The 27,694-nt window shown below is 51.2% G+C and overlaps 1 protein-coding gene and 1 long non-coding RNA gene across 3 annotated transcripts in view; one reads left to right on the top strand and one right to left on the bottom strand.

Annotated features, from left to right (window-relative positions):
• The window catches only part of ZBTB7C (zinc finger and BTB domain containing 7C), a 337,867-nt gene that overhangs the window by 256,327 nt on the left and 53,846 nt on the right, over positions 1-27,694 (bottom strand). For both annotated transcript variants that reach the window (XR_014018220.1, XM_081262764.1), the window contains exon 2: positions 17,360-17,583. The gene's annotated coding sequence lies outside the window, so the exon portion shown is untranslated. The remainder of the gene's footprint in view (positions 1-17,359; positions 17,584-27,694) is intronic.
• On the top strand, positions 3,752-16,998 carry LOC308631559. The gene is made up of 3 exons (XR_014018250.1): positions 3,752-4,155; positions 4,513-4,648; positions 16,899-16,998. It is a non-coding gene; the product is annotated as an uncharacterized lncRNA (long non-coding RNA).

Consider the following 27,694-nt stretch of genomic DNA (forward strand, 5'->3'; position numbering starts at 1 on the left):
ACCTATATTTGGAAATAAGATTTTGTCAAATCCTAGTTTTATTTGGGTGATGGGCTCTTCTGTGTTTATGACATTAATTAAAATAACTCATTAAGTATATAATTAAATCAAAGCAGACCAGGAATGGACCAGCAGAAAGAATGGCATGTGTCAAAGATTATAATAACACAACTTCTAAATTCCAAGGGTCAGAGCTGGGCATGGTGGCGCATGCCTGTAATCACAGCATTCTGGGAGGCTAAGGCAGGAAGATGGCAAGTATGAAGCCACTCTGGGCAATTTACCAAGACTTCGTCTCAAAATAAAACACGAAAAGGGCTAGGGGTGTGGCTCGGTGGTAGAGCACCCCTGGGTTCAATCCCTAGTAAAATAAATAAATAAATAAGTGTCAGTACAATAGGGAGACACAGAAGTATGCTGAGCACCATATATAGCCTTCTTACTGCTCAGGCTCCTCATCTACCAAGGCAAAGAGAACAGAAAAAAAATCTCCACCTCCTAGGTGCTCACGACAGAAGTAAACAAAAGGTTACAGTGTCGCTATGTGAGTGGTACCCAGAGAAATGGATTTGGGAGATAGGAAGTGGATGGTCAGGGAAGGATTCCCTGGGCAAGTGCCATTCAAGCAGAGAGGTGAAGAAAGGGGAGGGGGAGTTGTGCAGATCTGGGGCACAAGGCTTCTAGGTGTGGGTGTGTGTGTGTGTGTGTGTGTGGTGGGGGGTCCATCTAGGAAAAAGCCCTGAGGCCAGAGTGCACAGAGGACCAGAGGCAGCCTGAGATGGGAGGAAGGGGGTAGGTGAGTCAAGAGGGAAGAGAGAACGAGGTCATTTGGCTTTTACTCTGAGTGACACAGGGAGCCACTAGTAGGTTCTGAGTCAAGGAAGAAGCCATCCGACACATTTTAAAGAAAGCTGCTGGTCACTGTTTTGAGGGCAGACAGATGAGGGCAGAGGCTAAGGTGCCAATCTGGAAGCTATTGTAACAGTTCAGGTGAGAGCTGACAGTAGAGGGAGTGGGAAGCAGTCAGTCCTGGACATCCCTATAATACAGCTGCTGCTCTCCCGAGTCTCCTAGGCTGGCAGCAAAGACCAGACACGCACCCAAATAACTGCAATATCAAATCTACCAACAATTCTACATCAGGGCAAATCCAGTGGGCACCTCCTGCCTCCTTCTCTCCCCCTCGCCTCCCAGGAGGGTCCCCTGCCAACTGTGGGAAATGTGCTGGCAGAGCAGCCCTGCACCGCAGACCCCAGATCTGGGCAGCCACTACTTCTGAGTCATGCTCTTTCCCAAATGGATCATGCAGCCGCCTGACCGGAAACCTAGCCATCTGTGCAGCCAGAGGGGCGACAGCCCTTCCCCATGCAGGGTCTGTCTGCCCCATGATTCCCTTCTTGAGCTCTACTAGGTTCCCTGGTGCCCTCTTATAATCTCCATGCAGCCATACTGCTGGGGAGCCAGGGAGACTTGAAATCAGTGCTTCTCTTGGTTGCGTGTTGAAATTACCTGGAGAAATTGAAAATGTACTTGTTCCTGCACCCTGGTTCAGAGACTGCTGTCACAGGTCTGGGGTACAGTCTGGAACTGCAATTTTTTTCAAAGACAGTGGCCTGGTCTACCCCACCTACCCCCATCCCTTGCAGGTGTCGCATACCACAAGGCTCTCTCCTGCCCCCTTGTTCTCCCAGGTAAAGCCCCAGTCGATGTCTCTTCCACCCAGGGGTAGGGTCTGATCAGTCCTGATTGACTTGACTGTGCTCACACAGGCAAGGGCCATGCCAGGCAGGACTTGTGCCCACCTAACTCATACAGTGGGCTGAGACCCAGGGACTTTCTGCAGGGCCATCCCACAGGTCTGGAAAATGGAATGGATACCCAGGACCCACTGCTTCCGGGGGCCCTGGGGCTGCTTCCCAGACCAGAAAAGCCCTGCGGCTCAGCTACATTTAATAAGGCAAGCTGGGCGGGCTCCTCTCCCCAGCTCCTCCCCACTCCTGTTCCTTTAGGACTAGGACTTGGAATGCATTTTTATTAGACTTTTCCTAGGTGAAAATGGTGCCGGGCTGGGGGTGGAGAAGCTGGATGGAGTGTGATTTACACCTACCCTGCGTCCTCACACCTCCCAAGGGCAGCGGGGAGCTGCAGCCTACAGTTCCTGCAGCTGGGCCACAGAGCAGGCTGCTGGTGGATCTGCCCCTGCCAGGAGCAGCTGCTTCCGTGCCCCCACCTCAGTCTCCAAGGTGCTGAAAGCCTTTGGAAAAGGAGGAGGGGAAAATGGACGCTGATGTCCATAAATCTCTAGCAAAGTTGCTGGAGGAATGACCCGCCTGGCCCAGACCCGCACCCGTCTGATCTCTTTGCTTCCAACAGCTGCTTTGACTCCCCAAGGCCTCTCAGTCCCATCCACGCCTCCACCCCTGCACAGCCCCAAACAGGAGAGGCCACTGTCCCTGGGTGTAAGCTTAATAGGAAACTCCTGCCCTTCTTTGGGTGAGTTTCCAGTGGACTGACTTTGCCCGGGGTCCTCCTAAAAAACCTCTGCAGGATTTCTCAACCTGGGCACCACTGCGAGTTTGGGCTCCTTGGTCAGCAGACTGGAGGATGCTGAGCAGCACCCCGGCCTCTACCTGCTCCATGCTGGGAGCATCCCTCTCCCCGAGTCTCTGACCATCAAAAATGTCTCCAAACATCACCCCATGTTCCTAGAGGAGGGTGGCTGAGAACCACTGCTATGACGACACAACTGGACACCATAGGAGGTCAGGGAGTGTTTTAGCACTTCTGAGGGCTCAAGAGGTGGCCAGGACAGAAATCCAGGATCTGGGTTAAGTGACTGTGCCATGAGGGCCAGGAGGCCACCCTCTCTGAGCTTGAGGGTCATCCTCTGGCCAGTATTTGCTCAAGGCTGGCACTGTGATAAGTGCCTGGCACAGAGAGTCCTATGTAACCCTCGCAACATTCCTCCGGGGAAAGAACTGTCCCTTTAAAAAAAAATATATATATATATATATATATATATATATATATATATACACACACACACACACACATATATAATTTGTATTTGTTCGAATTAGTTGTACATGACAGTAGGTGCATTTTGATACATCGTATATAAATGGAGTATAACTTCTCAGTCATGTGGTTCTACATGATGTAGAACTGTCCCCTTTTTGATAAATGGGGAAACTGAGCCTCAGAGAAGACAGGTAGGTGACTTGCTCAGGAGCACGCGGCAGGAAGAGGCACTCTGGGTCAAGAGCTCAAGGTCATACTCACAGGGGTCTGTTCTCCCTCCCCAGAAGGAGGGGACCACCTCTGGAGTCCTCCAACTTTGCTATCCTTTTCATGATGTTGCTATAAAAAAGGATGTTCCCGGGGGGCACAACCTGCCCAAACTGCTTCCCTCAGTGAGTGACGTGTCCCACTACAGTCTGAGTGCTGTGTCGGGATCCTGACTATCAACAGGACTTGGAGCTGGCCCTCCAGTGAGGAGGGAGGCAGGCAAAGCATGTTATGTGTTTATTTAAAGCGGTGATTCTCTGGTCTGCATGTGGGTATCCCCCCACAAATTCCTATGTAAGTGCTGGTATTAGGAGGCCCGGACTTTTGTAGATATTAGATTGTAAGTGCAGAGCCCTTGTGGATGGGGTTAGTGCTCTTATAGGAGGCCCCAAAGAGCTTCCTTGAGGCTAAGTGAGGTCACAGAGAGAGGAAGCCACCTGTGAGGAAGTGATCTTGACCTTGACCTTGGACTTCTCAGCCTCTGGACTGTGAGCAATCACTTTCAGTTGTTTATAAGCCACTCAGTCCCTGGCATGCGGTTACAGCAGCCTGAATGGACTAGAACAGGCAGTAAGGCTAAGACACACATACTGGAACCTCACTCAGCCCAGAGGGCCGGGACAGGGACAGCCTCGCTGCTCTGTGATGGATGAGCCGGAGTTAGCCCAGAGCAAGGGGAGAAAGCCCTCACCCCGACATAGCAGGGTGCACATGTGCCAAGGCAGGAAAGAGCACCACTTCTTCTAGAAACCAAAAATGAAGACAGTGCAGGGGGGGCTGATGAGGTGGGCAGGAAGTTGTGTGGCTCTGGCAAGAATCTACCTCAGTCCTAAAAGCATCAAGAGGCCATCAAAGGGTTTACATAAGGCAATGGCCAAATGGGACAAACATATTTACCACAGCAGGTGATGTGGAGACTGGGGTGGAGCTGGGGGGTGGCAAGAGAAAATGGGCTCCTGGGTGGGTCTGGGGGAGGTGGTAGCAATCTGGACCAAAGGCATTCATCAGGCAGAGTGGAGGAAGCCCCTGAGTGGGTGGAGGGGCGAGGGCAGGCTGAAGCAGGGGCTGGTGGGCAGAGTGGACAGCCATGCTATAACAGGAAAAGTCTGTTCCTAGGGGTGTGGGGACGCATCAGGAGTTCCCAGAGAGCACATTAAGCTTAAGGGGTGCTGTGCATGACAGCACTGAGCTGAGTGACTCATTATCCACTGACTGATTGATCAGTGCATGATGCCGAGACTTCTCCGGGATGCAAGTCACTTTGAGGGCCCCAGTGGACACAGACCCACCTGGACAGGAGCAGAGAGGGTACATACACACCACAGCAAAGCTTCGGGGAAGGAGCCCACATCGTGAAAACGTGAGTTATTATTACTGTTGCCTTATTGGATCTGACGAGATCACAGTCCAAGGTGGGGCTCAGCCGCCTGTGATTCTGTATAAATGGGCTCTCGGGTGGCAGCTGGCTGTTGCATTGATTCTTATTCACTCAGAAGCTCCATTATGAGGCTCATGTGAAATGTGTGAAATATCCTTTTTTCATGCCATAGCAATGAAAGGACTTCACAACTCTGTAGCCAAATGAAGGTACTTATGAGTAATGGGAATGTGCACACGGGTGTCATCTTATTACCACGTACAGGCAGGCTGCATCGAAATTTGATCTCATGTTGAAGCAAGCACTCCCACCACTCGGGAGGGCAAGGACATACCAGCACAGGCCCCAAGTTGAGAAGGTGACTTCTGATTGGCCAGTCAGGGGCTGGGGATTTAAACATGGTGGCTCACACCATTTAGATGGTTCTAGGACCATAAAATGTCAGGGTGGGAAAGGTCCTCAGGTCTCACAGCTCACCTGTGTGACAGGTGAGGCAGGAACTTGCACAGGGTTGCCTAGTGCACCACAGCAGATCTGGGAGGAGAATCCACAGCCTGATGAGCCCAAGCCACAGCCACCTCTCCTACTGGACCCAGGGTCCATCAGTCTCTGCCCAAGGCAGAGGAAAGGGCAGGAAAGCTCCCAGCATCCCAAAGGAACCTGCACCCTGACAAGCACTTGGGTGACTGTGTCCCCTAAGGGGCTGGGGACAAAGTTTCTTGGAGGAAAGGGAACAAATGATAGGAGTCTGGGGACAACATCTTAATAATTTACATACTTGTCACTAATATATACTGCACCTACTTCTAGCAAAGATTTGGGGTGATTTGTAATTAGACACACATATACAACAAAGCATTTCAGATGGATGAGAGATCAACAATTTTTTTTAATAATAAAAAAAATGGAGAGGCCCAAGTGCCTCTCCCTAGGGGACTGGTTAGATAAATTCTGTCCAAGCATGCCATGGAATACCACGCAGTTGTAAATGGATGGTGTTGAGAAGATAATGCTAAGTGAAGTTAGCCAATCCCCAAAAAACAAATGCAGAATGTTTTCTCTGATATAAGGAGGCTGACTCAGAGTGGGGTAGAGAGGGGGAGCATGGGAGGAATAGATGAATTCTAGATAGGGCAGAGAAGTGGGAGGGAAAGGGAGGGTGCAGGGGGTTAGCAAGGATGGTAGAATAGACATCATTATCCAAAGTACATGTATGAAGACCCGAATTTGGTGTCAACATACTTTATATATAAACAGAGATAGGAAAAATTGTTGTATATATGTGTAATAAGAATTGTGATGCATTCCACTGTCATTTTTTTAAATCAATAAAAAAGGAATATCACACAGCTATAAAAACCTGAGAAAGTTCTCTGTACACTAATATGGACAGAATTCCAGAATTTAGAGTTAAGGAAATAAAATAAGCAAAGTGCAGTATGGAGTATACAGTTATCCATGTTTTATATAGTAAAATAGAAAATTAACAATATATATCCAAATTTCTGTGTTTTACCACAACAAAAGACTGGATGAATAAACCAAAATAAATACAAAGCATGCCTACATGGGGCAATGGGGAGAGTTGTGGAAGGGGACAGAGACCAGAGTGAGCGGTGTTAGTGTGCACCTTTGTCATTTCGGTTTCGATCCATATAAATACTGTATTATTCAAAACTCTGATGTAATTTAATACAAGAGGAAACGGGAAACTATTGCAAGTGGCTGGGATCCCACCCTCACACCAGCCCAGGAAGTAAGTCACTTGCTCTGACCAAGGAGGAAGCTGGGAGCGGAGTGTCTTGGTGGCCTGGCCTCCCTTCCACCTCACTGGAAGGACCAGGAAGCCTGAATAGTATGGGACCTGCCTGAGGCTAAAACCCACCTGTGCTTCCTGGAGGGGTGCCCACACCTGCTCCCAACAACCCCTGACTCACCAGGGTTCCAGCTGCTGACACCGGTTCCAGGAGCAAGCAAACTGCACCAAGTTCCTGTGCAAACTCCTGGCCCCTCCCTGCCCAGCTCCCATCCACAGCTCCACCCTACCCTCCCAGCACCTTCCTCACCCCAGCTCTGGCGCTGGTGCCCAAGTTCTGGGAGCAGCACCCATGCTGCTCAGCCAAAGCACTTGTCAGACGTGGGAGGGCCGCACCCCAGCTGAGGATGGGAGAGTGCACTCTTCCCCTTCCGGAGTTGAGCCTCTGACCCCTCCCAGGACAGGAGGGATGGACAAACCCCTTACTGAGCATGCCACCCATGTGGCCATCAAAGAATTAAATTAATTCTATCCTGTTAATATATTCTATCCATATTATAGAAAAGCACATGATAAAGAATCAGAGTGATAAACATAAGCAAAAATTTTTAAAAAGGATATCTATCAAGTGAAAACATAAGTTATGAGTCTTAATATATAACTCAATCCCATGTTAGTTTATATCATGGGTCTGGAAAAATATACCTATATTAAACAGCTATCTATAGAGATGTGTAGACAGGATATAGATGAGGATGTGATTGTGGATGTGGGTGTGAGTGTAGGTGTGGATATGAATATGGATATGGATATGGATGTGGATATGAATGTGGATATGGATATGGATGTGAGTGTAGATGTGAGTGTGGATGTGGCTATGGTGTGGATATGGATGTGAATGTAGATATGGATGTGGATGTGGGTGTGGGTGTGGATATGGATGTGGATGTAGATATGGATATGGATGTGGATGTAGATATGGATATGGATGTGGATATGGATATGGATGTAGACATGGATATAGATGTGGGTGTGGATGTGGGTATGGATGTGGGTGTGGATGTGGCTGTGGATATGGATATGGATGTGGATGTGGATATAGACTTGGGTGTGGCTGTGGATATGGATGTGGATATGGATGTTGGTGTGGATATGGATATGGATGTGGATGTAGATATGGATATGAATATGGGAATGGCTGTGGATATGGATGTGGGTGTGGATGTGGCTGTGGATATGGGTATGGCTGTGGATATGGATGTGGGTGTGGATGTGGCTGTGGATATGCATGTCAGTGTGGATATGGATATGGATGTGGATGTGGATGTGGAAATGGATGTGGGTGTGGATTTAGTAACTCTCTAAATCATTGATAGTGCTGATCTTTGGGGGAGAGTAGAGGCACACAAGTTCCCTCATTCTCTCAGTTAAATACTTACATTGTTTGAATCTTTTTCTTATATGAAGTAGTTACTTTGGTAAACTGAGCAAAGACCTAATTCACTGCATGCCCACCATACACCATTGGGCTGACACACACAGGGTCCTGAGTCAGAGTCTCAGGGAGGAACTGTCCTCTCAACCCTGTCCCATCCACCCCATAGGAACCTGAAGCCTAGAAAGGTCATGGGACTTTTTTGCTTGCTCTGCCCAGTGAGATGATGGCAAAGCTGGGCTGAGGACTCCTTTCTCCAACCTCACAGCCCTGTGCTCTCTCCACCACACCATGCGGCTTTAAAAGGATCACACATCTGTGGGGGATTCTTTATGGCCAGTAAGGGGAGAAGTAAAAAAATAGTGGCAAAAAAAAATCTAAAAATAAATTTGGTGCTGCAGGACTCATCACGTGGCTGCCATGTCAATACCACCACTTCCTAAAAGTCAGCTATTGACCCATGGAATATTCCAGACAACTGTTCATTTTAAGATGAACCATTAACTGTAAATCAAAGCCCGGAGTGAGTGCTGAGTTACAAAACTAATTAGAATAAGTGGGTAAATGGATGTCTGGTCTCAGCCCAGGCGGCCACCTGTTTTCCACTAGGGCTGGGGAAGATATATCCTCCAACTGATAAACTCGGCAGAGGCTCAGGTAGGCTTCTGTAAGAGCAGCTCTCTAATATAAATAGGATAGTCACTCTCTCCCCAAAAGGCAGATGAAATGGCAGGCTGCACATTAATCAATTAACAAGCATTATTAAATCTCCAGTTCCAGTGAGCACGGGCTGATGGCTGCTTCCAACTTGGAAAGGTTTTCCCAAACATTCTGCTGGACCCTTCCTGCGCTGTCACTGGTAGATTTTACCTTCAGGGCTGGGTCTGAGCAGGTGGCTATGGGTCCTGCTCAGGGGCACACAAGACAGTTTGAGTGGCAGAGCGAGGTCAGCTCTTCCTGTCCTTGCCACACTGCGGGGGCTGTAGGGAGCCAGGAAAGTAGGTACCGACATTCCTCTCACCTGGACCATGATGGGCCCAGCCGCATCTTGCCAGTCTGACACTTTATCTTCTGGGTGTGGCTTATGTCAGTGGGTTGCCTATGGACACAATAAGTGCTTTTAGTGTTTGACTAACTCTTCCCACGCCTTGAAGTGTTTGTGCAAATGCTGCCCATGAAGCCCTCTCTCCATGGTTCACTGGTGTTGGTAAGGCAGACAATTTAATTATTTCCATTTCATAGCCAAAGAAACTGAGGCCCAAGGCAACTTGTCCCACACTTCATTTCTTCTTAGTGGAAGAGATAAAAACTGAAGCTCCAGAGGTCCCTGGGATCAAAAGTTCTCTCTACCTCATCTCATTTTGTCCTCACCACAATCCCAGGAGGGAGAACAGCCACTCCACTTACACTTGAGGACATGGAGGTCCAGGAAAACTATGTCACCTGTCCCAAATGGCAGAGCCAGAACTCAAAGTTGAGTCTCTGAGGTTGCCATACAAGTCCACGGTGGGGCCAGGAACTGAGAAGGTCCTTTCCCAAAATATCAATACTAACAATAGCTCCCATTTCATGAGCTAAGCCCTGTCCACCCAGGACTCCTGAGGACAGGCCATGTGTTTGGCATGTCTTTAAATCCTGGAATGGCTTGGGGTGGGGCACTCAGGCACTGGACACACCTTGTTGAGTATCTGCCACAATGCTGTCCTTTACGAGGGCCTTTTTCTTTCATTTGCTCTGTGCAAATTAGAGGACCATGTGGGCTTTGGGGTGGCAAGTGGTCTTAACTGCTGTTCACAGCCCAAATAACTCCATTATGTCCAGCCAGGGAGTCGCTGCCCCGCCACCTCTCTGCACCTAGGAAGCCCAGCCGGCCTCTGGTGTCGCACAGACCTTCACCTCTACCGCAGCCACTGCGCCCACCTTTCCTAACCTTTCTCACCCGGTCGTCTTCTCACACTGCCCTGGGCAGTGACTCCATGATGACGGGGACTTGGCTGTCAGAGCCACATCATGCTGCTTTATCTCCGTGACTTGAAGAGAGGACTGAGGGAGAGGGATGAGCAATCCCAGCTTCTCTGGCTCAGATGGAACAGAGGAGGCCATGGGAGTGGCTGGCAGGACTGGGCAGGGGGAGCATCGGCCCCTGCTCTGAACAGGGAGGATCTATGTCCCCAAGTCAGATGACATCTTAACCCAAACAAGGTTTATGTGTTCCCCTGCAGAATGTGGGTATGCAGGAGCAAGGGGCAAGGGCAATATTCTAACTGAGGGACCTCTATCCACCTACATCCTCCTCTGGCTACCAAGCCACCTGGCTCAGGTGACCTTCCCAGACCACCGTAGCCAAAAGCAATCCCCCTTTCCTTTGAAACCTCCATGGCTTATCTTCCCCAGAGCTGGGTGGCTTTGATGGTCTCCTCAGTGATTGATTATTCTTATGTCTCTCCAACTCCATCATGAGCCCCCAAAGGGCAGAGAACTTGTCTTTCCACCTTCGTGACTTCTGAGTGTGTGACACCCACTAACAGTCACCAGCTGGGTAACAATGGACTGTACCCTGAGCACAGGGACCTGAGCACAAGCCGCAAGCAAATATTTGTGGACTGACTTTTAGAAAATGGCACCACATGATTGTCACACACGACCTTTGGTCTTGGGGTCTCCACTGCACACATTCTAGTGAGGTCGGTGGCAGGTGATATGAAGCTCATCTTACAGATGGGGAAACTGAGGCTCAGAACGTGTAAGTGGTTGCACAACAGTTAGTAACCGGAAACGGCTCTGGATCAGGCTCTGACCTAATCTGAATTTCCTTGCAGGGGCTGGAGATTTCTATTTCCTCCAAAGCACGTGACAGATCAACAGTTTGGGGATACTTCATTGCTGTCACCTACTCTCTTCCACAATGCACAGTACCAGAAACTCTGAAGGCTCTGAAGAAGTCTCTTTGGCTTAAACACAGCCTTCTCCAAACTTATCTGATCCTGGGGCACTTCCGCACATTGTGACCCCACATTATTGTGTCCTAGGGATCTGTTCTGCCCACTGTTCCTTTCCTCAAGGGTCTTCTGTGCTCCCAGGAGAAGCTACATGTTACTGGACTAGGAAAGGCTTAAGCCAGAGGAGCAGAGCTCCAAAGGTGAAATTTCAGGGTCAAACAGCTAGAAGGGACATTTGTTCTTCACTTTTTTTTTTTTTACACACAAAAGGCCATAATAAATCCCCATGTACCCAGCAATAGTCACCAACCAGTTTCAATGGGGCTCAATATTCCACAGATAAAACTTTTGCTTCATCTATTCCTCTTTTTCCTAAAATCTCTTGTAGAAAATCCAAGACATCCTCTTGTGATCCTAAACACTTTTGTATGTAACACTTCCACAATATCACACAACCTGAAAAGCTAGCACCAATTGCCCACTACCTAACACCTATCCTGTGTCTCATCTCCCGGGTTCTCTCAAACATATCCTTCTGCTTTAGGTCACCTTGAATCTGGATTCAAACAAGTCCCACAGACTGCATTTGGCTGGTGTCTCCTTATTAATCTGTAACAATTCCCCTCAACTCTACTTCCATTCGCATCATTTATGCTGGAGAGATGAAGTCATTGTCCCGAGGCACTTGCCTTGGTCTGGACTCGGGGACAGCCACTGTGGTGGGGTTTCTCGTGTTCCTCTGGTCCCTGTGTAAGTGGTAGTGAGATCCAAAGCCTGCTCAGGACAGGTTCAGCTTCGTGGTGACAGCAGGCCTCAGGTAGAGCTGCATCCTCCCCTTCCCACTGCATCTGGGTACCCAACTTTCAGCCAAGCTGATGAATGGTCCATGGGCGTGAGGGCGACAGACAAATCCTTTTGACAAACTTGAGTTTTTCCAATATCTCCAAAGTCATAGTGCATTCTGGAATTTAGTTCTGGGTGGATCTCTAACCCAAGATTGGCCCGTTTTTCTATGATTTCATGGACCATTCTCCTACCACCCCGTGCTACAATTCCATCAGCCCTTGCTTTCCTAGCCTACCTCTGGGTATTCTTTTACCTTTCTTTCTTCTTTCCTTTTTCTTTAAGAAAAGACATTTTAAATTACCAGACAAGCTGGGAACCTCAGTTCCCCATTCAGTCCAGGCCCTGCCAAGGAGTCCATGAGCTAAACTAAAGGCCCAGGGTTTCAATAGCCCGTGGGTTCCTCCTCCCACATCTCAGGAAACAAGTCAAGATCTCAAGGAGAAAACACAGAGTTGATCATGATAAATATGCATCCAAAATTTTTAAAACCAAATTGCACAAATCAAGCTAATTCTGAGAGGTTCATGTTGCCCGGGGTCTCTAGTGCACCAATCAGCATAATTAAATAGGAAGATCTCTCAGGAATTGATTGTGGTTTTTCACGTTTTCTTTTCTTTTTTTTTTTTTTTAATCATCCTAAGACCATTTCAGTGAGATGATTTTAAGCTAATAAGAACCCCCAAATTAGAAACTAATTAAGGAGACGGAAAATACAAATGTATTTGTTTTTAGTCGGGCACTATTTTTATCAGAAGAATCATGAAAAATTAAAATTGTTAAATACATGTATGAAGGTTGTCAGTCAAGGGCAATGTGGCTTTCTGCTTCTCCCTGCTGCAAAATTTAAGGTGATATATGAGGAGCTTCTCCCCGTGGGCCCCTAGGAAGCAATACACGCACTAATTTTGCAGAGCAGAGAGTACGGTGCTAGACTTGGCAAGGAAAGGGTTCTGCAATAATGCTGGCAAATCCTGGGCCGCCAAGGGCCTTTGTGCCTCTGGCTCTCAGAATGCATGCAGCAAAATCAGAGAGGGCACTTTCTCATGACCATTGAACGGAGGGGAACAGTTAAGGCCCAGGGAAGTTAAGAGATCTGCACTGGGTCACACAGCAAACTAAGAAAAAGCCACGACTACTGCCCTATCTAAATGCTCCTGATTATGTAGGTCCCCCCCACACACAAACTGGTCCCCAAATATGCCATAGATTAGCTTATAAAAGAGATGTTAGGTCACAATGACACTGGTTTGGAGGACTCTTAGGATCCGTGACACCCTTAACAGCTCAGGGCCCGGGAGAGGTGGTAGGGAACAGGAGACAGCTGCAGAGAGGGTGGGGGCCTACCCTTCAGGGGGTAGGTCCTGTCTAGAATGACCCAAATACCACTGCAGCAAGCGTCAAGGGCCAACACCCCCCGCACACAGTCCAATGTGGCCCCAACCTTGAAACCCTGGGGTCAGAACTGGGTTTCATTGTTTCAAAGCCTGTGCCCCAATTCTAGCACAGCTAGAACACCCAGTTCTCCGTGTCTCCCACCTGCACCTTCTGATCCTGTTCCCCAACACCAGGTAAGGTAGGAGGATGTGGGATCAGCCAGGATCCCTCCTTTCTGAGCACAGAAGTCCTCACCAGACCCACTCCAGGGGCTGGGGAGGGCCTGTGAGGCTTCCTTGGATCTGCAGGATGGATGGAATATGAACATCCATGATAATCTGTATGGGAGCCTGGTTAGAGACTCCAGCCCACAGACTGAGGGAAAATAAAGACGTCAGGGTCTCCCCTCCCTACCATGAACAGACAAGTTCCTCCCTTGTCCTGGAGGAGAACCGTTAAATCAGAGGAGTGCACCCTAGGGTGGAGAACCTGGTGGGAGCAAGTCCCTGAGTCACAGGGAGGACACGCACAGTGCACACCGTGTGCGAGATGGAGAGGGGGCGCTTCGGAACCCCACAGCAGCCTCCACCCAGCTCCTAGGGAATCAGGAGTCTCAACAACATGTGATAACTTTATAGTGGACTTCCATATGTCGTAGCTCATGTGAGTCTCAGGAAAACCACAGAGGACAGAGATGACTTAACACATTTTCCAGATGGGCTGGGCATGAGGAACTTGATCTTGTGGAGAGTGCACCTCGCTTAAGCTCTATGGCGAAGATACTAGGTTAAGTGAGGAGAAGTCACTGCGTTCTGCTGGCGACTGCAGAGACTAGTCTCAGAATAACAAGAAATGTACCCCTGTCTCCCAACCCCGAGGAAGAAGAGCCATACTTTGTGACACTGAGATTAGGGCTCTCTTCTCCTAAGGGGGAATTATCTGTATTTTTATGGCCATGAAAAGAAAGATAGATAAGGTGGAGATGGGCCTTTGTTTTGAAGGCTGTTGCTGGAGGCTGGGGAGAGAGGGCTGAAGGATACCCAGCTTTCAGGGGAGGACCCCTAGGTTGGACCCCAGGACAGCTGGGATGACTTGGGTCCCAGAGTGGTTGGCAACCTTCAGCCCACCGGAACCCACCTTGGCCATGTTGACTCCCTAGAGAGGGTGGCCTGGGACCTGGCATCCCCTGTGGCAGGGCTGGTGTTGGGACACAAGCCGGATGCAGGGGCCTGCCTCCTTCGGTTGACCCACAGCCTGCAAAAGGACGGGCCACAGCGGCTTCATTCACCAGCATGGGCCAAGGTCCAGCCTCCCTCAACACTCCCCGTTTTTCCTGCCCCACCAAGCCCCCACAGTTCCCAGGCACCGGAAGGGTGGAGACAGAGCTGCAGAAATGCCTGCTCGGAAACTTTTGCCAAACTCAGCCAGTGAGGGAACTCAGACTTGTTTTCATTCGATTTGGGAAAATAAAAGGAATCGTTTCTTGACATGGAGTGTCACAGAGAAACTTACTATTGTTTCAGTCCTCAGAGTTGCCCAGCAAGATAGAAATTATTAGCTCCAATTTCAATGGAACTTCTGAGGCTCAGGGGACTTGAAGAGAGCATGAAGTCAGGTCCCAGAACTCACGAGTGGCCCCATCCTGGAGCCAGGGCTGGCTCCTGAGGATGCACATCACCTTCTAGAGCCACCAAGATAGAATTTATTGTTGAAGTGAATTTCTCCGGGGATTCATTGTAGACCTTTCATAAGAAGGGAATGTTAAGAGTAAATCCTGTTGTTTAGCTCAGGATCCACCCTGGGTGCTCCTTGGCAAGAGATTCTAGATTCTAGACCTTGTGTTAAACAACCCAGTAGCCATTAGCCACATGTGGCTACTGCACACTTGAAATGCAGCTAGTCCCAACCAAGATGTGCTATAAGCATAAAACATACCCTGGACTTCAAAGAATTTATACAAAAAACTACAATGTAAAAATTATATTTCCTTCATAATTTTTACATTGATTGTATGTTCAAGTGGAAATATTTTGGACATATTGAGCTAAATTAAATACATTCTTAAAATGAATATTACTTGCTTATTTTCAATGCACCTACTAGCAAACTTAAAATGAGTGGTGTGCCTTATGACTGCGGTCACCCTCCATCACTACTGAGCCACTTGCACTCGGGATCCCTGGTCTTGCCTGGGCTGCTGCATATCCCCACCCTGCCCCGAGACCTGGAACTGTGTTGGAAGCAGGAGTCAAGACTCTCCAAGCATTCTGAGGATGTTCTCTCCTCTCCACACTTTACCAAATTCCTGGGTCTGCCCCTCCTGCCTCCTGTCTTACTCCAGCCCAGCAACTGGCACAGCCCCCAAATATGCAGTCACCTATCCTGAATGTAGGGTTTACTCTAAACCACATTTTCTGTGGCCAGAGGAGTTCTGATCACCAGGCCTCAAAGGCTGTCAGTCACCAAATGAGTCAGAATGAATTTCTTCCAGCCTCCCCTGTTCGCAGCCCAGCAACCTTGAGCTCTGCCCAGAGCAAAACAATGGAAGTCAACGAAATATACTGACCACTGATGGTGGTGCCAGCTGCTGGGCTCAGTGCGCTGCATGTTTTATTTTATTGAATTCTCCTTACCAGCCTAGGCGTGAGACAGGGTGGTCCCTATTTTGAAGACAAGGGCCTGTGGCTCCCAGAGCCCTGGACCTGGCTTTGAGCTTTTCTCTGCCACACACGCCCTCTCCAGAGACTAGGCTGCGTCTCATTCACTGCTTTTCTGGCACGGGGTGTGGTGCCCAATACACATAGGTACTTGGTAAATACTAGCAAAATCAGTTGAGAACGTCTGGCAGAGTATGGCCTCTGCTCTGTCTGGCCCAGGTCGGGAGGCACCTGGCCCCTTCCTCCCCAGGGCCATGCATGTGATGGGAGTCCTAGTCCAGCCTACAGGGCTGGACCTTTGCTACCTCCATCCTGTTCTCCACGACCTCCCACCACAAGGCCGTGGTGCTAGCCCCCAGCCAAACTTTACATGTGCAGACCACCTGCCCAGCTGACAGCTGGGGTGGGGGAGTGTGTGGATACACCCCAGGTCCTAGTTAGCCCCAGGCACTTGTGTGGTTGCCTGCTCCCAGCTAAGACCCCCAGGCACCACCAGCCCCGGGAGCTCAGTTTCCCTTCTGTTTTATCACTTAAGACCGGAGTCAAGTCCTGGGCCTGTCTGGTGCCTGTGGCTGGCCTATTTCCCTAGAGCTGGGCTCAGCTTTCTGGATCCCTTCAACCTACTCTTTCTGCCTGATTTAGAACAAGGCCACCCAGAAGTCCTGCTGCTCTGCCCCTCCCCAGCCCTGGGCTCTGACCCGAGGACCCTGACACTGGCCTGCACTGGAATGGAATTTGCCACACCCTCTGGGGCCTCCCACTTCAGGCCCTTGGCCCTTCTCCCCTTTCCTGCTCAGTTTCCCAAGGCTCCAAGCTATTTTTGCTTCCGTCTCAGCTGCCATTTCCCCTGTGGTGGAAATTGCCAGAGTGGTACCCTGCACAGGGAAGACCTGACAGGCAGAGGAACAGGCTCTGACATCAGATCCGAGCTCGCTTTCGGGTCTCCAGCCTTAGAGGTCCCCTCTGTCCAGTCTCAAATCCCTGCCCGCTTGGCTCTGGGGATCTCTTGATGCTTCCCGCCTTGACCAAGTCCCTGGATCAACTGCTAATCTCAAGATCAACTGCCAGACAGACTGTGTATCCTCTCCAGACCCCTATTCATGACCTCCCTGGCCACCTTGGGTCATCTTCCATGTGTCCTGGCACCCTGGAAGGGAAGGGGAGCCACAGCCTTCTTTTCTTCTTTTCCTAAGGAACACTGAACCATTATACTCTGTTATTCAAGGTGTCTGAACCGAACCTGAAGACCTCCCAACCAGCAAGGTGTCCAGGTCCACCCTCCTATATCACGGATGCAAGGAAGAGCTCCTGCGCCCTTGCTGCCTCTGTTTCCCCATCGGCATAAATTCCTTGCCTCCCACAAGAGTGACCGAGGTAACGACTTCCTGATTTGTAACTCTGAGTTCCTCAAATAAGACCTGCTACATCCACCCAGGCACCAAGCCTTCCCACAAGGCAAGGAAGTGAACCCCGCTGATGCTAAATCTTCCGGTGCGTGGCTCTGGCAAGCACGTGGGCAAAAACTAATAACTATAAAGCATCCATCCATCCTCTTATCAGGCCTTCCTGAGCTTTGTTTGCATAGTTATCTTCCCGTGGGTTGACACTTAGTGTCTCCTGCAGGCTGATATATTCTCCTACCTGCCATATCATTCATAAAGGATAGACGAGCTTCAGGTTCATTACCTGTCATTACACCATGTACATGTTGCTGGGGCCCGTAGCACCGATTCTTCTTGAGTCACCCCAGTGGTGCAGCCCCCCACTCGGAGGCTCCAGGTCCAACAGGCTGTGGATTTCGCTCCACCTCAAGCCCTGGGTGGGCTGCACGCCATCCCTTCTCCCTCTCTGGCTGAAACTCTCCTCCAGGATGGGGAGCCTTCTGAGTTCCCAGCTGCTTCAGAGGGGATCTGCAGAGAGAAGAGACGCCTCTGTCACCAACCAGGACTAGAGACGCAGGTCCCCGTTGTGAACGGGTCTCAAATCTTCAAGCCATCCCTGCATGGTTCTTTATTATTACATCAGTGCCTGGTGACTACAACTCTGTCATCCTGGGTCTTTAGTGATCTGGTGATCATGTCCTGCTCCAGGCCTACACACACACACACACACACACACACACACCCTCCACTCCTATTTTCTTATCTCTGCATGTTTCATTCTGTCTAAAAGACCCATCTTCCAATCACGCAAGCAAATCCAGCCTCATTTAGAGTTTAGCTCAGACTAAAAGATCCTGTGAGCTGTACCATTACCCCAGCAAGGAGAAGAAAACAGACGCCCTTTGCACTCAAGAGATGGAACACTCCTCTGCTCTTCTCACCAGGACCCTGAGGCTAGGCTTTGAAGTGCTGTGGTCTGGGAGGCTGCAGGAGAGCCGCACCTGTGTAGGTGACGAACCGCTTTCCAAAACCCTTCTCAAAGCGAGAGACAGGGAGGGATGCAGAGCTCCCGGGGTGAGGGGTAGGACTCAAGGTGGACAGGGAGGTCCTGAATAGGGGTCTGGAGAGGACACGCAGACCCCTGTGGTAATTCTGGCTCTACTGAATCCCTACACTTCAAGGTCAAGATCATGGCTCACACTTGGCCAGGAAGGGCCAGAGGACCTCTGGCAGCAGCCATCCTGCTCAGGCTGCCTTTGGGCACTGGGTCCATGCTTGGTCACAGCCCTGCACCTCTAACCAGGCCTGGCCTCCAGGCTCCCACCGCCCCAGATGACCTGAGCTCCACACCAACCCTGGGAGCTCCTGCAGGCCAGGGGAAGAACCGCGGCAGGAAGGGCAGCAGAGGAAGGGAGGGGCAAAGTCTTCCCTCTGGCCCACGTGGTGATTTTGAAAGACGGCCGTGTCTTACGTGCCCCTTACACAATGGCCTTCACTCTTCCAGGGTCTTGTACACCGTGGTGTACACTGGGCTTCCAGCGGCTCTGTGAAGGGGTATTTCAAAGACGAGGAGACAGAAGCACAGAGAGGTTAAGAAGCTTGCTGAGGGTCTGAGCTGGTGTCAGAGTCAAGACCAGGATTTCCGACTCCCAGGTGTCACTCCTTCCAGCAAGCTTCCAGTGTGAGGGGGACTTCTCCCTGCCAAGCCACCCCAGGGGGTAGCAGGCGGATGGGAGTGAGGAGGGGCTGGGAACAGCCCTGCTATGTTCACCCTGCTATGGGGAGTGGGGGGAGGACAACTGGGCCTTTGGCTTCTTCCCTGATATGAGGCCTAAGGAAAAATGCGTCCAGCAAACTTAGTGATAAACACGGAAGACAGGAATGTGGAGGCACCTGGTCAACGGGAGCGGGTCCGGCAGAGAGGAAATGGGCTGTGACAAAGAGCCACAGATTCCTGGGGCGGCCATGCTGACCTTGAGCCTCCTGGGCTGCTCAGCCTCCGTGGCTCAGTCTCTGAGGCCCTTCTGTGCAAAGCAACACAGGGACTTACAAGCCCCTTTGAAAAGCAAGGCAGGTATTATTACTATTAATTAGGTACCAGGATTAAATCCTGGCCACTTAACCACGGAACCACCCAGCCCTTTTTATTTTTCTATTTTGAGATGGGGTCTCACGATATTGCTTAGGGCCTTACTAAATTGCTGAGGCTGGCTATAAACTCACAGTCCTCGGGCATCGGCCTCCCTAGCCGCTGGAATTACAGGCATGTGCCACCGCACCCAGCTAGCAGATGTTGCACCCTATTGTGGCATCAGTAGGGATTGAACTATAGCTCAGAGAACAGCCCTGTAGCTCAGTGCAGACCCAAAGGTCCAATCCAGTCATCAGAGGCCACAGCCTCAACACAGGAGGCCCCAATGAGTGACAGGAAATTAGCCCTTGGGTGTCAGTGCTGTGCCCGAGGCTGCCCAGAGTCCTTGGACCTCTTAGTGAGTCCTGCTAAGGGCAGCAGATGCTGTGGGGAAGGAGAAAGTGCACCCCTAAGAAGCCAGGCCCCATCCCAGCCCCCCAGCTACAGGGTCACCTGGTGCTGGGCCCAGGTGCACACATCTCTGTGGGGGAGATGCACAGCAGCACTTCCGGGCTCTCCTGTGAGGTGGGGCTGAAACATATTCACAGCAGATGGTGCTGTCGCCCTCACTCCGGGATTCTCAGTCCTAATTATCTGTGCTGTCAGCCAAACAATTAGCTCTTGAAGAAAAATTGCAGGGTCCACTCCCAACCATATGAAAAGGCAATTTTCCCAAGGACGAGGGACACTTAGGGCAGCCTTGCGTTCGTTTCCGGATCTCGCATCCTCTGACCTATGTCCTCTATGGATGGCATTGGGGCAAACTACTCCTCCCAGCATGTGGGCTCTTTCCTGTAAAGAGGAGGGGTTGGCCAATCCCCAGGAGCCCCTTCACCACGCTGTGCCACGCGGTCCCACATGCACATTCTCTTTCATCAAAATTTTAAGTTCCCTTGGAGCAGAGATTCCGTTTCCATTTGTACCTTTGTCTATTCGCTTGTTTATTTGTCCATCATCCGTTCACTTCATTCTCACGGCTCCCAGAAGATACAAAGGAAATACCTGCTCAGGGCTGGGGACTGGCTCAGTGACAGAGTGGATGCTTTCTGGGCTCAATTCCCAGCACAAAGGGAAGGGAGAGTCTTTTTTCTTTTCTTTCTTTTTTTTTTTTTTTTTTGATGCCAGGGATGGAACTCAGGGTCACTCAACCACTCAGCCACATCACCAGCCCTATTTTGAATTTTATTCAGAGACAGGGTCTCACTGAGTTGCTTAGCACCTTGCTTTTGCTGAGGCTGGCTTTGAACTCAAGATCCTCCTGCCTCAGCCTCTGGAGCCACTAGGATTACAGGCATGTGCCACTGTGCTCAGCTCTGGACCACTTCTGGGAGCTCTTCTGCCCTGATGTGGGGAGAGGAGGGGAGGATGGGCGGGCAAGGAGGTATCGCCAGGGGTTTGAGGACATGCACTGCCTTGGTACTAGTCTGCAGGCCTAAGTCTTGATGCTGCATTTCGGTTTTCTCTGCATATCTGGGTTCCCGAGGCCCACCAGCAGAGAGGTGGAGCCCCCACCCATCTCTAGCAGGGTCTCCTGGGACACTGTAGAGCTGATGAGCACAGTTGTTCAGGAAAGATCTGAGGCATGAGCCAATGAACCACGACACCTTCCTTAAAGGAATTGTTTTAAAAGAAAAGAGTTTTCACAGGGCTAAGGCATGGCATTTGTCACCTAGAAGGGTGACGATTTAAAGCCTGGCTCCGTGGTTCTGGTTCATCCATCACCGCACAGTGTCTTGGAGAAGAAAGCAGGTGAGCCGGGCGGGGAGCTGTGCGCTGGTGGTGTTGAAAGACCCTTTGGGATGACGTCACCCTGGGCCACCTTCGACAGATGGATGTGATCTCAGAGGCTATTCAGAAAGGGGCGAGGAGGAGCAGCCCTGCAGCAGTGGCCTCTCTCTTGTCCCACCGGTGGGAACTCACAGATCGAAAAGGAAAGGGCCGGATTGGGGCACTGTCTGGCCCATGGAGGGGCCACGGGCCTCCTTTAGAGGCAGGGGCAGAGTCTGGGGCACCTGGGGAGGAGGCCAAGAACCTGAGCAGGGGCTGGTGGGGCAGAGAGCTGGGCCTCCTCCTCCGCCTCCTTCCTTCCCAGGCCAGGCCTCCTGTCACCTTTCCTCCCCCTCCCTCCGCCCACCTGTCCTGGACACAGGCTCCCTCCGTGCCCTGAGCACAGCTCTGCCGCCAGCTCCTTGGCACAAGGGATCGTGTTTACCCTCCAAGTGGCTGGTGCCCACTCCGACTCTGCCCGCTTGACGGCAGCCCCTGCCCAGGGCCCAAGTGGGACTGGCGCCAGCGTCTGGCAGGAGACATTTCTAAATATGAGGTTGGCCCCGAGAGTCGGGTTCCCAGGCCTCCTCTGCCCTTGGAGACCCAGCCAGGATCTCCTCCAGGCGGCCAGGGAGAGGGCTGGGGGCGGCGGGATCAGGAGGCAGCCAGCTGGGGCCGCCAGCAGCCGGAAACCGGCCTGAACCCGAGGCCCTCCAGCCTCGTTAGGGAAAGAGAAAGGATTACCCAGCGCCCGAGTCTCATCAGTTGCCCACAACTCTGGCAGCGGGGACAGGAAAGCCACTGCCTGCCCAAATGTGCACGGATTAAAAATACACAAATGGAATATTTTTTCTTCCCCTCTCCTCAACCCCCTGAAGCCTGGGATGCTTGTTAAAAATAGCCTTGCTGTGGCATGGATCCTCCACGACCCAGTGGCTGGCAGGAAAATTAAGGAGCCATGGGAGACAGCACTGTTAAGTGGCTACCCCTGGGAGAGGGGGTGGGGAGGGCCCCGAGGGGAGGGGGTGCTTTCAAGCATCTCCGAACACACTTCCACATTGCTTGGAGATACACACACACACTCACACACACACATTTATGTATGTGTATATATATGTATGTAGGTATATATAAGTATATATATGTAAGTATGTATTTTTTAATAGATGTTCATCCATTGCATCCTCCAGTCTGAGCTTAAGGCTGAATTTATTCCAATTTAGCAACAATACAATCCAGTGTCAACAATACAATCCAGTGTCACCCAATGAGTGCTGCATCCAGAATCGCTGTTTCCTGTCTGTAACTAGTTGGCTGTGTGTCCTCAGACAAGGTGCCTGAGCTCTCTGGGTCAGTTTTATTAACTGTAATGTGAAGCAGTGAGGTTAAATACTAAGCCAGGTCCAGTTATGGACTGTCCGGTTTTAACCTTTCATCGTCTTAAGGGCTGAGGAAAGACATCTAAGATTTGTCCCTTGTTTCTCCCCACAGTGAATAGATGAGGGGATCTATCTTTTGGGTGAAGGCAGGGGTTTTAAAATCTGGAAACAGGGAGGAGAGAAGCAGTTAAGAGATGGAGACCAGCTACACACCTTGTTGATGACATGCACCACGGAGGAGGAGGATCGGTTTCACGTTTAAAATGTCCTGGGCTCAAATCCTTTCTTGGGCTGTCAGTAACTGTGTGAACTCAGATTATTCACTAATCATCCCTGCAAACTGGTCCCCTCACCTGCTGTTTAGCCACCCTCTGGAGGTCACATCTCATAGAGGTTAAGGCTTGCAACCTCTGGAATCAGGCTTGTATCTCAGCTCTACCATCTATTAGCTGTGTGGCTTTGGGTCAGTAACTTACCTTCTCTGTGCCTCAGCCTTTTCATCTATAAAGTGGGAGTAAGTGGGAGGGGTGGTTGTGCTGCCTGAGCCCACAATCCTGCCCCAACAGCCAGCTGGGCTCGGACGGTTCAGTCTGTCTGTCCTGACCGTCGGCTGTCCATCTTTGTGAGCCACCCCACTGGCCTGGAGCCCTCCCCACTCACTCCATCTCACGCCCCTCGGGTCCTTATCCAGCAGCCGGGTACCTGCTAGGGCTGTGGCTTCTATCCTGGAGCCAGGGGGATGATGTTGGGGACCAGGGACTGTCATGTATCCGCATGCTCCTAATCACCTGGGGATTTGTCCAACATGACCCTTGAACTCCCAGGGACCACGAAGGCTGTGCCACAGCAGTGGAACTACATCTGGTTTTGCTTGTCCTTTCCTAGCTTTTCCCGATGACGTTTTATCGTCTTTGTCATTTAAGATGCATCTTCTCCCTCTTCTCCGATGCTCGCTCCCCAGAACGGCCTGTTGTTCCCTGTTACTGAGGTTCTGTGCGGTTTGAGCACGAGCTGCCTTTGTTGCCAAGGCTGGAAACAGTGCCTTAAATCCTCTCGGTCAACCCCCCAAAATAAAGCAACCTGGCTGGTGTTTTTCCTCTGAGCCAGGGTCCAGCGCTTTGGCGCCATCACCTCACTATAGCAACAGGATGACCTTGGTAACCCCAGCGTTCAGTGATTAAGAGTAAAAATAGGAAGCAAGTGGGTAGACGTCGGGGAGAAGCTGCCAAGGCTGCCGCGGTTTGCGCTGGTCCGGCTGGGAGGGCTTGGTGCCCCCCGCGGCCTCTCCTGCAGGCAACAGCGAAAACCAGCCCCCGGAGCTGACAAGGAGCCGTCGGCATTTTCTTCTTTGTTTCCTGTCTCAGGGCCACTGCCACCTTTCAGACCAGCCCCAGACATACTGGAAGGTGGGTCCCTCGAGAACCACAGTCATAGGACACTCCAGCCAGGGGAGGCCTGCAGCTCCTGGAGGGACGGAGCATGCTCACACCACTCTCAACTCCTGCCCCTGATGACCCTGACCCCTGACCCATACCCCACCTGCACAGGGTCTTGCCAACGTGTTCCTGGGTGGAGGTCTCAGGCCCCCCAGGACCCCACCCAGGCCTTGGCGCTGATCTGCAGAGACGGCAGGGAGGCCCAGTTCAGCTGATTCCACCCGGGACACAGCCTATGAACCCAGGTCCTAAATCCACTGTGCACTACAGAGCCAAGTTCAAGGCCCAGCTCTGCCACCATCTGGCTGTAGGACCTTGGGCAAATCACCTCCTATCTCTGAGCCTCTGCTACATCATCTATAAAATTTTTTAAATGAGTTTATGAGATCTCTTGGTCCCATTTGCCTCTCGCACTCTATGCTGCCAATGGAAATAACTAGTCATCTAGCAAAACAGGTAATACATCCCACCTACGGGGACTTTTCCAGCCAACTACAAGACCCCTTCCAGGGAATGACAACTGAATGAAGCTTTTTTTTTTTTTTAAATGTTTGCACGTTTCTCTTCCATTTGTGGCAAAGGATCTAAACCTAAATTTAAAAAAAAAAAAAAAGAAAGAAAGAAAGAAAGAACACCTGAATTTGGCTTGCACACCTCCATCCCCAGCCTTGTTCCCCAAAACACTCTACAGGTTGAAATGCTGGACGTCATTTAACCTTGGCTGATGCCCCGGGCCATCACCGCAGCCTCTGCCTGGGCTGAGTGCCGGTTCCTGCCCCTCAGCTTCCTCTCCTCTCTACCCCACAGACAGGCTCCCACCCGGATTGGCACACCTGCCCAAAGCAGCTGTCCTGTCTCTGATGTACAACTGGGGTGCCCTGGGAGTGGCACCCTCGGGCCTGAGTCAGGACGGGGGGGGTGCTACAGAGGAGGGCCAGGCTTTAGCCATTTCCACTGGACTGGCCCTTGCTTTGACCTCTGCGGCTGAGCTCTGTCTGGCTGGGAGAGGTGGGGGGTCTGCTTCGGGCCCCTTCCGGCCGACACTTGTTGCAGCTTAGGCCCTGGGTTTTCCTGGAGCAGGTTTATAGACCATCCACATCACCACAGGGGCTGGTCGAGAAAGCAAGCTCAGATTTAGGACTTCCCCCCAACTCTGTGCATCCCTGTTGTCCTCCCTTTTCCAAAAACCAGTCCCCAGTGTCACTCTGCCCTTGCCTTTTGCTGCAACCAGGCTTCCTTGTCCCTGCCTTCGGGGGGGGGGGGGGCTCAGAGGCCTGAGGTGCCAGGCAGCTCCTCTGGAGCTCAGGGACACTGGCAGGGCACCATGTGGGCATGCGCCACCTCTCCCTGCAGATGGCCAACCTCTGCCTCGCTGGCCCGGTCTGGGGCAAGCCAGCGTCCACCTAGGCCCTTTCCACACCAGGCCTTCATCAGCCTCTCCCCTTACCTGTCCCAGTCAGCAGCCACATTTGTCAACAACCCTGCCACCATCCCGTGGGGACTTGCTGCTCAGCAATGCAGCCAGCAGAGCCTGGGGGTTGGGTCAGAAAAAAGAATTCCAGAGTTTCCCCACGGGGGGGGGGGGGTGTTCTGGTAATGGTAACATCTGCAGAAAGGCCAATTTCCAGCCACGGGAGGGCGAGGGTTCCGGGGATGAAATGTAAAGTCACTTGGAGACCCTGTGAGGCCTGTAAGGGAGACCCTGAGGTTGACAAGAAAAAAGGCAGAAAGGGGCAGCAGGGCACAGGAGCAGGTGGGAGAATGGGGAGGGAGGCTGAGGAGGGAGGCTGAGGAGGGAGGGGTCGGACAGCCTTCTGAGAAGCAGCTGCGGAGCCTGGAAGGGGCGGTGGTGAGGTGATGGAGCAGCCCTGCTGGACGGACGGACTTGAAATTCCCTCCAGAGGGCTGATGGCCTCTGCAAACCACAACCCTACCTATCTCTGGGAGCAGCACAGTGGCTCAGAAAGGAGCCAGGACTGTCTGCAAAACAGCATGAACCTTGCAAAACAAGAGCAGCCGCCGCTGCCAGGCATGAGGTTCTGCCGTCTGGAGGTCCTCAGGCTGCAGACAGGCCTTAACAGGGAATGAGGTCCAAGTGGTCCATCAGAGTGTAAGATGGCCAAGGACCTAGCCACGCCATGCCCAGCAGAGGCCATGGTGGGATGGTGGGTGGGGGCGCATCCTGGAGGCCAGTTATTGTTTTGTTAGTTGTAATTGGGCACAATACCTTTGTTTTATTTAGTTAGTTTTTTGTGGTGCTAAGAATCGCACGTGCTAGGCAAGCGCTCTACCGCTGAGCCTCAACCCCCGCCCCTGGAGGCCAGTTTTAAGGGAAAGTTGAGAGGGACTGCAAAGCTGCCAGGAGGTTCTCCCATGTCTTTTCCATTTTGTGGCCCCTGCAGCTGGCACCGCACCTGGCCTGCAGCGGACACTCCAACCATCCTGGGTGGAACTCGCTGGGTTCCCTGCGTTGGGGGCTCTGACTCCCTGCACAGCACCAAGACTCCCTCTGTGTCTGGTGCGTGTGCCCCGAGTACTTCCTTGACGTCACTGAGGGCATCTTCCAAAGCCGGCTTCCTTCCTGTTCTGTTCTACCACAGACTCCATCACCACTGCCACGCGGGGTGGCTTGAGCAAGAGTTCTGGAGGTCAGAGCGGCTCAGCGAAAAAGGAAGGTGTTCCCGTGGGAGGGACATTTCCTTGCCTCCTCAGGCTGTGAGAAGCCGCCTGGATCCCTTGGCTCCCTCCTCCATCCTCATGGCCAGCAGCACAGCGTCTCTCTGGGGCCATCCGTAGTGACACCTCTGATCATGGCCTGGAAAGGTTCTCGGCTGTTAAGGGCTCATGTGAGGTGACCAGGCCACCTGGACAAGCCGGGATGATTCTCAAACTCCATGACTCTGAATCCCATCTGTAAAGCCCCTCTGGTCAGAGAAGGCAACGTATCGTACTCACTAGTCAGGGCCACTGAGTGTGGATGTCTTTGGGGACTATTATTCTCCGCACAACAGGAAACACATTACATTGTTCAAAATCAAATGGCACATACGGTTTTATAGAGCCAAAAGTTGCCTCCTGTCCCTGCCATCCACAACCTAGCTCCTTGTTAACATTTCCCGATGTTTCTAACCCAAAAGACTTTATGCCTAAACAAAAATCGGTATGTATTAGTTTTCCACTTTTTTACATAACTGATCATACCATCATAGTGATCTGCACCCTGCTTTTATCAAGATATTTTTGAGATTGTCTTAATTCAGTAGACAGAAGCATCTTTGTTCTTTTTTTATGGCCGCATACTATTCTACCTTGTGGCTGTATTATAACTAATGAATCTAGTCTCCTACTAATGGGCATTAGGTTGTTTCTAATCTTGTGCCCTTACAAACAACCCTGCAATGAACAACTTTGTACACAGCCATTTCCTGGATGTTTGAGTGCAAGTTCTGGGACAAAAGATATGTGCGTTACAATTTCCCAGATTTTGTTGAATTACCCTCCAAAGAGCTGAATCACTTGACACATACTCTCCCCTCCCCAGCCCTGTGTGGGTGCGAGATGTCAGTTCATTTTAACCAAAAAGCCATTTCTCGTGTCTTCCACATCTCCCACCATGCTTATTCTGGGATATACCTTGGAAGCCCTGTGGTCTCCACTGCTTCCCATTCCCTGGGCTCTGGACAGCAATGGGGACGAGGACTGGAGAGGAGGCTGCAGCCAGCAGCCAGCAAAGGGGCCCCCAATCAAAGAGTTTAGTAGGGCAGTGGCTTTGAGCACATCCATCAGCCGAACGGTTCCTCTAACCACCCAGGCCACTGCAGGCTTGCAAACTCACTGGTCCCTGCGAGGAGAGCACTGCATGGCTGTCTAAAGGAGGGACTGTCACCACTGACATGTGACAAGCCCAAAGTCCACAATACACATCT

The sequence above is a fragment of the Spermophilus citellus genome, assembly GCF_964194105.1.
Source record: "Spermophilus citellus genome assembly, chromosome: 12".
Classification (NCBI taxonomy): Eukaryota; Metazoa; Chordata; class Mammalia; order Rodentia; family Sciuridae; genus Spermophilus; species Spermophilus citellus.